An 11,753-nucleotide genomic window follows, 5' to 3' on the forward strand; every position below is an offset into this window, starting at 1 on the left:
CACTCGTGTCACATCAAGTAAATCTTATTGATTTACTGTCTAAATCTTATTGATTTAATGTCATGTTTTCTTTCTTTTCGTGCAATTTTACGATGCAGGTTTTGCCATGTGACATTCATCACAGAATAAATCGTTCGGTTTGCTCTACGATGGCTATTTTTGCAGGTTTCACTTCTTATGTCGTGCCAGTAACGAAGGCACTGTCCATCACTTATATTACTGGAAAAAATTGGATCAGTCTATTGTCTGAGTACAAACTGAATCCCTATGATGAACTGCAGTTTGGTTTAACAAAAACGCCACAATTAGTCCTTCTCGCATTTAAAAGAAATGAAGAAAAAAACTGGATCACGGTCACGGATCCTAGTCAAGTTAGAAAGTTGATCATAGCAGACTAGGCATGATTGCCGCTGTCTCGCACAGATCGAGCACCGGCAGTTGCTCTAGCACTGACAGCGGCAGCGGCTCAGTCTGATCCAGCTGAGGATTGGGCACCGACCGCGTCAGCAGATCAGTCTGATCTACCGGAGGATCGGGCATCGACACCGGCACCTGCTCCGACACCGACACCAGCTCTACAAGGAGCACCATCTCCGGCAGCAGCAGCGGCTTCGGCACCTGCACCAACACTTGCACTTGCATCTGCTCCGGCCCGTGCAGTTGCACCGGCAACAGACTGGGTTGCAGTTCGCACTTCATATACCAAAGTCCTTACAAAAACCGACATGTCCACCTTCTTGGTAATCATTGGCCGCCCAAGTGCTTCGTTCTTTTTTCTTTCCATGTTGTTTCACATGATTCACTGTGTTGATCTAACTGTTTGGGTATGTCTTCTTGTTTGCAAACAGAGAATTCCTAGAGCAATGAGGGAGTCGTTCAACAATCCGGGCGACCATGGCCAAGTTTCTCTTACCATGCGCAGCCTTGGTGTGAATGAACCTGCTCAATATACCGTAAGTACAAAGGATGGTCGCATGATGATTGATGCTAAAGGATGGTCAAGGTTCAAGTCTAAATCATATCTTGCGGTAGGGGATGATGTCAAAATCAAACTTTCTCGGCAAGGAGAGCTGGTCCAAATCAACTTTGAAATTCTTCAGTAGCAGCACGCAACTGCCGAACTGATCTGTCCTCCGAGAGATTTTGATGTAATAATCTGGCATGGTGAAACAAGTGTCCTGTGTGTATAAGTAGTACGACAGTATTATTTATCACCTGGTATATCGTTGATACAATTGCAACTCTGATTCCAACAGTTGTCGTGCTTTATTCAATTTTGTGTATTCGCCTTGCGACAGCATCTAAAACCAGCGCCGTACCGATCGCTTGCAATATGAAAAGCACTGAGGTAGAACACATGGGCCCCCAAACATGCAGGGTCGGCCTGCGGCCCAAAGTCCAGAACCGTGAGCCTATCTGAGTATTATATTCTCAGCTGAACCCCCATAAAAAAAGCTGAACCCCCATAATGCCCGTGCGTTGCAGAGGGAGTATATTTCTCGGCAAGGTGAGCCTGTGATATAAAAGATTTGTATATTTCTTTACAGAGGGAGTATCTCTCTGTCAAAAAATATATTTATGTGTAACTAGTTACTCCTGTCTTTCTACTTCCTTTCGCTGATATGTGGGGCAACCGGCAACGGGGTCCACGTGCCATACGCACAAATTAGAGTGCACAACTTCACGGTAGACACACCCCGGTCGTAGCGCCGCAGTAATGCCCAATGAGCCGTCAAATCACAACCCCCCCTTTCCAGCTTTAGCAGTAAGCTGGACGGACGAAGCGGCAATATTTCACTGGGCCTGAATCCCCTTCTCCCTCGTCTGCTTGTTTAGAGAAAACCCCCTCTCGGCGATTGCATAGGGTTTTCTCATGGAGATCCAGGTACAAATTCTTCAACCATCCCCGATAAATCCAAGTCCCTTGGTCGCAGGTAATCCTAGGATGGCAGCCGCCGCCGTTGATGCATTTTTCTTCCTACTGAATCTAGTGTGTTTCATTTGCAGTGCCCAAAGTGTGAGTACCCTACAGGTTTCTGCGCCCTCGGCGAGACGCCACACTTGTTCCTTCTCATCCTAACACAGCATTTCGAAACGCGCACAGTATGTTCCTAGAATCCTCTTTTCTATCCGGGAGGGTGGGGGTTTTTTGAACATGATGTGTTCTCATATTATTTTTCCTACAGTGTATTATTTGCTCTGCCAGAACACATGTACTCAAGATGCTCGGCCTTGCCATAACTGAATACACTAGTTTAATGGTCACGGTGAAGACAAGCCATGGATATAAGTTCCGAGTTGGGTTCTTGAACCAAGAAGATCGCTGTTTTTTTTATGGTCGAACTTGGATAAACTTTCTCAAGTGTTACGGACTGAAAGTTGGCGCACGAATGTTGATGGAAATAGCAGAACCTGGTCTCATCTTCACTGCGATCTTCCACCCCGACGTCGTTCCAATTGTTCATCCATGTTAGTTTTGTATCTGGTTCTTGCTTGTTGCCTCGATTACTTCTTAATCCACCTATTCTGTCTAACTAATCACAATTTAACTTTAGAAGTAGCAACGAATCTCTCACGAAGATGCTACTTCTAACTAATATTTTCTTATAATTGGTGGCAAGTGTAGGTTTTTTCAGAGTTAAGCAGTCTTCTCGTTTGTTACTCTGTAATAACTCGGCTGTTACTAATGGCACTGAAGTTGACTGGATCGACATCCACAAGTTCCTACACTTTATTGATCGTCTTGAGGTCCTTGTGGGGCGTTTCAATGGTGGAAGGCCACGTGGGATACGTGTGCCACTGCTGCACTCGTTGAACAGGTCCAACTATGTCGAGAAACTTATGGTACGAGTTGTTTTCTGTTATATATGTTGTTCATAAACTATTGCTTATACACAGTTTTACAGCTGTGATCTTCTTGAAACAGGAACTGCCGAGTTCTATTGTTCCTATACAGATGCCTGACCATGGTCTGGTCAGACTTGCGCTTGGTCACAACAAGATGTTTATGTCGACCTACTCAATTCCCCTTGGAGGTGAAAAGATACTTATTCATGGGTGGTCTCAAATAATGAAGGCCCGTCCATCTTGGAGAATAGGACAGAAGATTATGTTCATGCTTTTCCATGGCTCTTAAGCGAATATCCTGTTTATTGACCACGTTGCGAGATGAAGCCGCTTTCAGAAGGTTGTGGATGCGCGGGGTGGCGCCTGGGCCTTGTCCTGGGGCTTGGCGGCCTCACCCTTGGTTAACTGTAGGCAAAGTAGCACTGTTCGAGGCGTGCTTTGTACGGTTGAACCTGTATAAGTACTCATACTGCTTTCAGCTTTGGTTGTTAAGTGCCCCTGCTGGTTTCAGTTAAGGTTGTTAAGTACTCTTGCTGCTTTTACAATCTGTCGTGTTTCTTCAGTCTTGTCTTCCTCCAGCCGCCAAAACCAAACCAGCGCCGGCGGGGCCGCCTACTTCCGCCTCCCATGGCTGGCTGCGCCTCAGCGCACACATCGCCGCCCCACCGTCTCCTAAATCGTTAACGCCGACGTCCTCCGCGCGCTTTGGTGCGCTCGCCGCGGCGCCGCCCTCTCGCGTTGTCAACATGGTCAACAAACAACAAGAATCGGCAGAAGTACGTGGAGAGGATGACAGTAGGGGCCCACCACGTCAGCGTATGGAAAAATAAAATGCTTCCTCCTAGTGTTTTCCTGACATCTGGGACCCACGACATTGTGAGCGTATATAGTCAATAGACAAGAGAACAACACAAGATCGGCTGACACCTGGGACGTAGCTACTCGAGCAGTATTTTTTTTGTTTGGTATTGTTGAGACGGAGCAGGGTTTGAACTGGGCTGTGGCCCGTCTAGCCCAGGCTTATATTTTATGTTCACCATGTGACCAGCCCAGCTATTTTTTCCTTGTGAAAATGAGCCCAGTTTATTTTTCCTGAAGAATACCCAATCCAGGCCTACTTATTTTTCTATGCCCTGATGGGCTGCAACTCTTTCAAGACGCCTGCAAATCTTGAAAGTAATATGAAATGGGTTGTAAATATAAAAACAGATGACAAATTGGCAATTACTTTATAATTTCTGAATTTTTTCACATTTTCAAATTCCTATTTCACTGGGCATTAACCTAATTTAAATATATCTTCAAAGTACTTTAAATCTGGCTCGACATTTCGGTATTAAAAATAGTTTGGAACCCACAGAAATATGCGAAATTGGCCCTGGCCAACCAAAAAAACGACTGCAATAAATTGCATAAGAAGTTGCCATGAGCTATATATAAATTATTAAAAAAAGAGGGAGTGGTCTGACTTGTGTGCCTGTTTAGTTGACGCGTATGCAAGATTTTTAGTTATTATATATGTCAACAAACGATTCTAGCAGACGTAACCGTTGGATGTCAATCCAACGGCCGTCGTGTTTCTTCAATCTCTGATCTTCTTGCTCCAGCCGCCAAAGCAGCGCCGGCGGGTCCGCCTACTCCCGCCTCTCGTGGCCGGCTGTGCTGCCGCGCAGGCCTCAGCGCCCCCTACTACTCCCACCGCTGGCCAGGGCATCCCTCTACTCACCCACACCCCCTGTTATTCTGCGGCGATGGCAGCCTCACACCGCAACCGAACCGGTGAACCCTCGTACTCCTCTCCGCGCGGGCTTCCACTGCCGCGTCTTCCCCGGCTCCGCGTCATCCCCTTCCTAGGCCTCGCCATCGTCCACCGCCGTGGTGCTCTCAGTGCGGCGTGGTCAGTGTGGTCAACGAACGACTTCCATCGGAAGAGTACTGTACGTGGAGAGGCTGATAGCTGGGTCCACGGTAGCCGCAAGGAAGTGCCTCCTTATTACGCGGAAAATAATTATTCCTTCACCTGACAGCAGGGACCCACCGGACGGGCCACCAGTATTTCACGAAAAAAACGTTTCCCCCTGACTGCTGGGACCCACAGGACGGGCCGCCATATTTCGCGAAAAAAACGTTCCCCCCGCTGTCAGCTCGGACCCACCGGAAGTGCCTCCTTATTATGCACAAAAAATAAATACCCCCTGCTAGCTGGGACCCACCTTGGTGGGAGGCTAACTTGTGGGCCTACTAAGTTGACTGGGACGGAGGCCTTTGTCAACTTTAGTCAATATATGAACGATTCTAGCTCCAGTGACCGTACGATGTCCATCCAATGGCCGTAGTGCTTCTTCAACCTCTGGTCTTCTTGCTCCAGCTGCCCAAAGCAGCGCCGGTCGTGCCGCCTACTCCTGCCGCCCATGGCCGGCTGTGATGCCGCGGAGGCCTCACCGCCCCCTACTACTCCCACCACTGGCCAGGCTATCCCTCTACGCACCCACACCCCATGTTATTCTGCGGCGACGACAGCCTCACACCACAACCGAACGAGTGAACCCTCATACTCCTCTACGCGTGGGCATCCACTGTCGCGTATTCCCCGGCTCCGCGTCGTCCCCTTCCTAGGCCTCGCCGTCGTCCACCGCCCTAGTGCTCTCGGCACGACGTGGTCAACGTGGTCAAGGAATGGCTTCCATCAGACATGGACTGTACGTGGAGAGGCTGACAGCTGGGTCCACTGCTGCAGCAAGGAAGTGCCTCCTTATTACGCGCAAAATAATTATTCCTCCACCTGACAGCAGGGACCCACCGGACGGGCCACCGTATTTCGTGAAAAAAACATTTCCCCCTGACTGCTGGGACCCACCAGCTACATCTTCGCACGCAAGGAAGTGCGTCCGAAAAAACGATTCGCCCCCTGACTGCTGGGACCCACCAGCTACATCTTCGTACGCAAGGAAGTGCGTCCGAAAAAAACGATTCGCCCCCTGACTGCTGGGACCCACCAGCTACATCTTCGCACGCAAGGAAGTGCGTCCGGGCAAAAAAACAAAATGATTCCCCCCTGACTGCTGGGACCCAGCAGCTACACCTTCGCACGCAAGGAAGTCCGTCCGGGCAAAAAAAACGATTCGCCCCCCTGACTGCTGGGACCCACCAGCTACATCTTCGCAGGCAAGGAAGTGCGTGATAGTCAGGACCCACCTGGTGGAAGCGTACGTAGCGTTGTCATTCTGGTCGCGAACATGTACGTACATATATATTGGTCGATGTAGAGGCGCGCACATGTCGTAGTAGAGGCGTGTACGTGTCGTAGTAGAGGCGCGCACGTAGCATGTACACGAACGTACAGCGGCCGGGGTGCCAGAAAGAAAATACGACCACGTACGTACATACGGGCAGGGTCTCAAACGCCTACTCGCGCATACGTACGGCCAGGGCTCGTGTACATGGCTGGGTCGGAACGGAGAAACAGCGTCGTCGTCGTGTTCATGGGGAGGCAACGGAATGCATCGTGTTCATGGGGAGGCAACGAAATGCGTCGTGTTCATCGCGAGGCAACGGAACGCGTGGGAGCCAACTGGCTGGGTCGGAACGGAATGCGTGGTCGTGTTCATCGGGAGGGCTTGGACGGAACATGCGATGGAAACGAGGCCTGGCGTACCGCAAAACGGAGGAAACGGCCTTGTGTTCGACCGGCCACGTTCGAAACGGGATCCTGTTCATCGGGAGGGGTCTGGCGTACCGCAAAACGGAGGAAACGGACCTCCTATGGTCGAAACGGGGGTCCTGTTGATCGGGAGGGGTGTGGCGTACCGCAAAACGGAGGAAACAGACTTGTGTTGGAGCGCTACAGTTGAAACGGGGGTCCTGTTGATCGGGAGGGGTGTGGCGTACCGCAAAACGGGACTCCACGGGATACTGTTCATCTCCACCGTCGACCTCCTCCAGCCTCCACGGGCTCCTGTTCATCCAGCCTCCACCGCGCGCTATTCCACCGGCTACTATTCAACCACCCCTCCACGGGCACCCCTCCACCGTCTACTGTTCATCCAGCCCTCCACACCACGGGGTCCTATTCAACCACCCCTCCACCAATCGATCGGCTTCAGTTAGCAGCAGTAGCGACGGAATCTCTCGATCGGGTTCAGTTAACAGCCATCGATCGATCGCTCGGGTTCAGTAACGCGTAGCCTGCAGTGCAATCGCTCGGGTTCAGTTAGAGCCCAACGCCTCGCTCGGGTTCAGTTAGAGTCAACGCCTCGCACACACGCGCGTACGTGTACGAGGAAAACGCGCATCGCTCGGCCCCCGAGCTCCCACCGTAACCGGGAACTCCCCGAAATTTTCCTCCCCCTCGCTTCTACCACGGTTTTTTCCGTCATGGACGGCCCAAAGAATGTCATGCAGCTGCGTCTCCGGCCCGCCCAGGACGAAAAACCCATTTTCTGTCATGATTTTTTGTCATAGAAGTAGGAGCCCACCACATCTATGATGATACCGGGTTTTGTCACAATTATCATCATAGAAGTGTCATATGTATGACAGAAAAAAATTCGTTCGGCCCAAAATGTCGCGGATGTGTCTTTTATTTGTAGTGAAAGGTTTGTCCACGAAATGGTCGGAATACTATACCGCTGGGCAAAAGGAGAGAAAGACCAGCTCGGAAAGCCAGGAGCACGAGGTTCAAGAACTCAAGGCACAAGTGGCGTGGATTCCGAAGATAGTCGAAGAGCAAGTGCGAGACCAACTGGGAGCGACGATCACCGCCATAGTGCCTACCTTGATTGAGGGGCTGCAGGCATGGATTGCGGGCGGCCAACAGGGGCCGTCCCCGATTCCCAGCTTCACGGGCAGCAACTCGCACAACGCGCCGGCAGCGCCATTGGTGTCTCCGGCGTCGGCGCCGGCATTGGAGCTTAATGCACCCGGGTGTGGGAAGAATACGCCGGCTGGCACCTCAGTAGCAAGCGGCCCCTCTGTCACTTGCACGCCCGCCCTTGGCGGTGCCTCGACATTAGCCGAGCTCGACGCCATCACAGTAACTAATTAAGCCTCTCGGTCGATGACTTCATCTCCTTGCCTTTGACGGGGCATCCCTGACGCCCTACATGTTTTCGCAGGGCGCCGCCGACGTTCCATGCACTCTCCTGCACTTCGTGGACGGCAAGTTGATCGACGTCGCAAAGGCCAGAATCATTCAACCGGGCAGCCGTTGTTGGGGAACGTAGTAATTTCAAAAAATTCATACGCACACGCAAGATCATGGTGATGCATAGCAACGAGAGGGGAGAGTGTTGTCCACGTACCCTCGTAGACCGAAAGCGAAAGTGTTAGCACAACGCGGTTGATGTAGTCGTACGTCTTCACGATCCGACCGATCAAGTACCGAACGCACGGCACCTCCGAGTTCAGCACACGTTCAGCCCGATGACGTCCCTCGAACTCCGATCCAGCCGAGTGTTGAGGGAGAGTTTTGTCAGCACGATGGCGTGGTGACGATGATGATGTTCTACCGATGCAGGGCTTCGCCTAAGCACCGCTACAGTATTATCGAGGTGGACTATGGTGGAGGGGAGCACCGCACACGGCTAAAAGATCAAACGATCAATTGTTGTGTCTCTAGGGTGCCCCCTGCCCCCGCATATAAAGGAGAAAGGGGGAGGTGCGGCCGGCCAGGAGGGGGGCGCCAGGAGGAGTCCTACTCCCACCGGGAGTAGGACTTCCTCCCTTTTCCTTGTTGGATTAGGAGAAGAGGGGGAAAGAGGTGGGGGAGAAGAAGGAAAGGGGGGCGCCGCCCCCCTCTCCTTGTCCTATTCGGACTATGGGGGAGAGGCGCGCGGCCCTTGCCCTGGCCGCCTCTCCTCTTCTCCACTAAGGCCCACTATGGCCCACTAACCCCCGGGGGGTTCCGGTAGCCCCTCCGGTACTCCGGTAAAATCCCGATTTCACCTGGAACAATTCCGATATCCAAATATAGGCTTCCAATATATCAATCTTCATGTCTCGAATATTTCGAGACTCCTCGTCATGTCCGTGATCCCATCCGGGACTCCGAAAAATCTTCGGTACATCAAAACATATAAACTCATAATATAACTGTCATCGAAACGTTAAGCGTGCGGACCCTACGGGTTCGAGAACTATGTAGACATGACCGAGACATGCCTCCGGTCAATAACCAATAGCGGAACCTGGATGCTCATATTGGCTCCCACATATTCTATGAAGATCTTTATCGGTCAGACCGCATAACAACATACGTTGTTCCCTTTGTCATCGGTATGTTACTTGCCGAGATTCGATCGTCGATATCTCAATACCTAGTTCAATCTCGTTACCGACAAGTCTCTTTACTCATTCCGTAGTACATCATCCGACAACTAACTCATTAGTTGCAATGCTTGCAAGGATTAAGTGATGTGCATTACTGAGTGGGCCCAGAGATACCTCTCCGACAATCGGAGTGACAAATCCTAATCTCGAAATACGCCAACCCAACAAGTACCTTTGGAGACACCTGTAGAGCACCTTTATAATCACCCAGTTACGTTGTGACGTTTGGTAGCACACAAAGTGTTCCTCCGGTAAACGGGAGTTGCATAATCTCGTAGTCAGGAACATGTATAAGTCATGAAGAAAGCAATAGCAACATACTATACAATCGAGTGCTAAGCTAACGGAATGGGTCAAGTCAATCACATCATTCTCCTAATGATGTGATCCCGTTAATCAAATGACAACTCATGTCAATGGCTAGGAAACATAACCATCTTTGATCAACGAGCTAGTCAAGTAGAGGCATACTAGTGACACTCTGTTTGTCTATGTATTCACACAAATATTACGTTTCCGGTTAATACAATTCTAGCATGAATAGTAAACATTTATCATGATATAAGTAAATAAATAATAACTTTATTATTGCCTCTAGGGCATATTTCCTTTAGTCTCCCACTTGCACTAGAGTCAATAATCTAGTTCACATCGCCATGTGATTTAACACCAACAATTCACATCACCATGTGATTAACACCCATAGTTCACATCGTCATGTGACCAACACCCAAAGGGTTTACTAGAGTCAATAATCTAGTTCACATCGCTATGTGATTAACACCCAAAGAGTACTAAGGTGTGATCATGTTTTGCTTGTGAGATAATTTTAGTCAACGGGTCTGTCACATTCAGATCCGTAAGTATTTTGCAAATTCTATGTCTACAATGCTCTGCTTGGAGCTACTCTAGCTAATAGCTCCCACTTTCAATATGTATCCAGATTGAGACTTAGAGTCATCTGGATCAGTGTCAAAAACTTGCATTGACATAACCCTTTACGATGAACCTTTTGTCACCTCCATAATCCAGAAACATATCCTTATTCCACTAAGGATAATTTTGACCGCTGTCCAGTGATCTACTCCTAGATCACTATTGTAATCCCTTGCCAAACTCAGTGGTAGGGTATACAATAGATCTGGTACACAGCATGGCATACTTTGTAGAGCCTATGGCTGAGGCATAGGGAATGACTTTCATTCTCTTTCTATCTTCTGCCGTGGTCGGGCTTTGAGTCTTACTCAATTTTACACCTTGTAACATAGGCAAGAACTCTTTCTTTGACTGTTCCATTTTGAACTACTTCAAAATCTTGTCAAGGTATGTACTCATTGAAAAAACTTATCAAGCGTCTTGATCTATCTCTATAGATCTTGATGCTCAATATGTAAGCAGCTTCACCGAGGTCTTTCTTTGAAAAACTCCTTTCAAACACTCCTTTATGCTTTGCAGAATAATTCTACACTATTTCCGATCAACAATATGTCATTCACATATACTTATCAAAATGTTGTAGTGCTCCCACTCACTTTGTTGTAAATACAGGCTTCACCGCAAGTCTGTATAAAACTATATGCTTTGATCAACTCATCAAAGCGTATATTCCAACTCCGAGATGCTTGCACCAGTCCTTAGATGGATCGCTGGAGCTTGCACATTTTGTTAGCACCTTTAGGATCGACAAAACCTTCTGGTTGCATCATATACAACTCTTCTTTAATAACTCCATTAAGGAATGCAGTTTTGTTTATCTATTTGCCAGATTTCATAAAATGCGGCAATTGCTAACATGATTCGGACAGACTTTAATCATAGATACGAGTGAGAAACTCTCATCGTAGTCAACACCTTGAACTTGTCAAAAACCTTTTGCGACAATTCTAGCTTTGTAGATAGTAACACTACTATCAGCGTCCGTCTTCCTCTTGATGATCCATTTAATCTCAATGGCTTTCCGATCATTTGGGCAAGTCAATCAAAGTCCATACTTTGTTCTCATACATGGATCCCATCTCAAATTTCATGGCCTCAAACCATTTCGCGGAATCTGGGCTCATCATCGCTTCCTCATAGTTTGTAGGTTCGTCATGGTCAAGTAACATGACCTCCAGAATAGGATTACCGTACCACTCTGGTGCGGATCTCACTCTGGTTGACCTACGAGGTTCGGTAGTAGCTTGATCTGAAGTTACATGATCATCATCATTAGCTTCCTCACTAATTGGTGTAGGAGTCGCAGGAAGAGATTTCTGTGATGAACTACTTTCCAATAAGGGAGCAGGTACAGTTACCTCATCAAGTTCTACTTCCCTCCCACTCACATCTTTCGAGAGAAACTCCTTCTCTAGAAAGGATCCATTCTTAGCAACGAATGTCTTGCCTTCGGATCTGTGATAGAAGGTGTACCCAACAGTCTCCTTTGGATATCCTATGAAGACACATTTCTCCGATTTGGGTTCAAGCTTATCATGTTGAAACTTTTTCACATAAGCATCGCAACCCCAAACTTTAAGAAACGACAACTTTGGTTTCTTGCCAAACCACAGTTCATAAGGTGTCATCTCAACGGATTTAGA

The sequence above is a fragment of the Aegilops tauschii genome, chromosome 3, assembly GCF_002575655.3.
Source record: "Aegilops tauschii subsp. strangulata cultivar AL8/78 chromosome 3, Aet v6.0, whole genome shotgun sequence".
Taxonomy (NCBI): Eukaryota; Viridiplantae; Streptophyta; class Magnoliopsida; order Poales; family Poaceae; genus Aegilops; species Aegilops tauschii.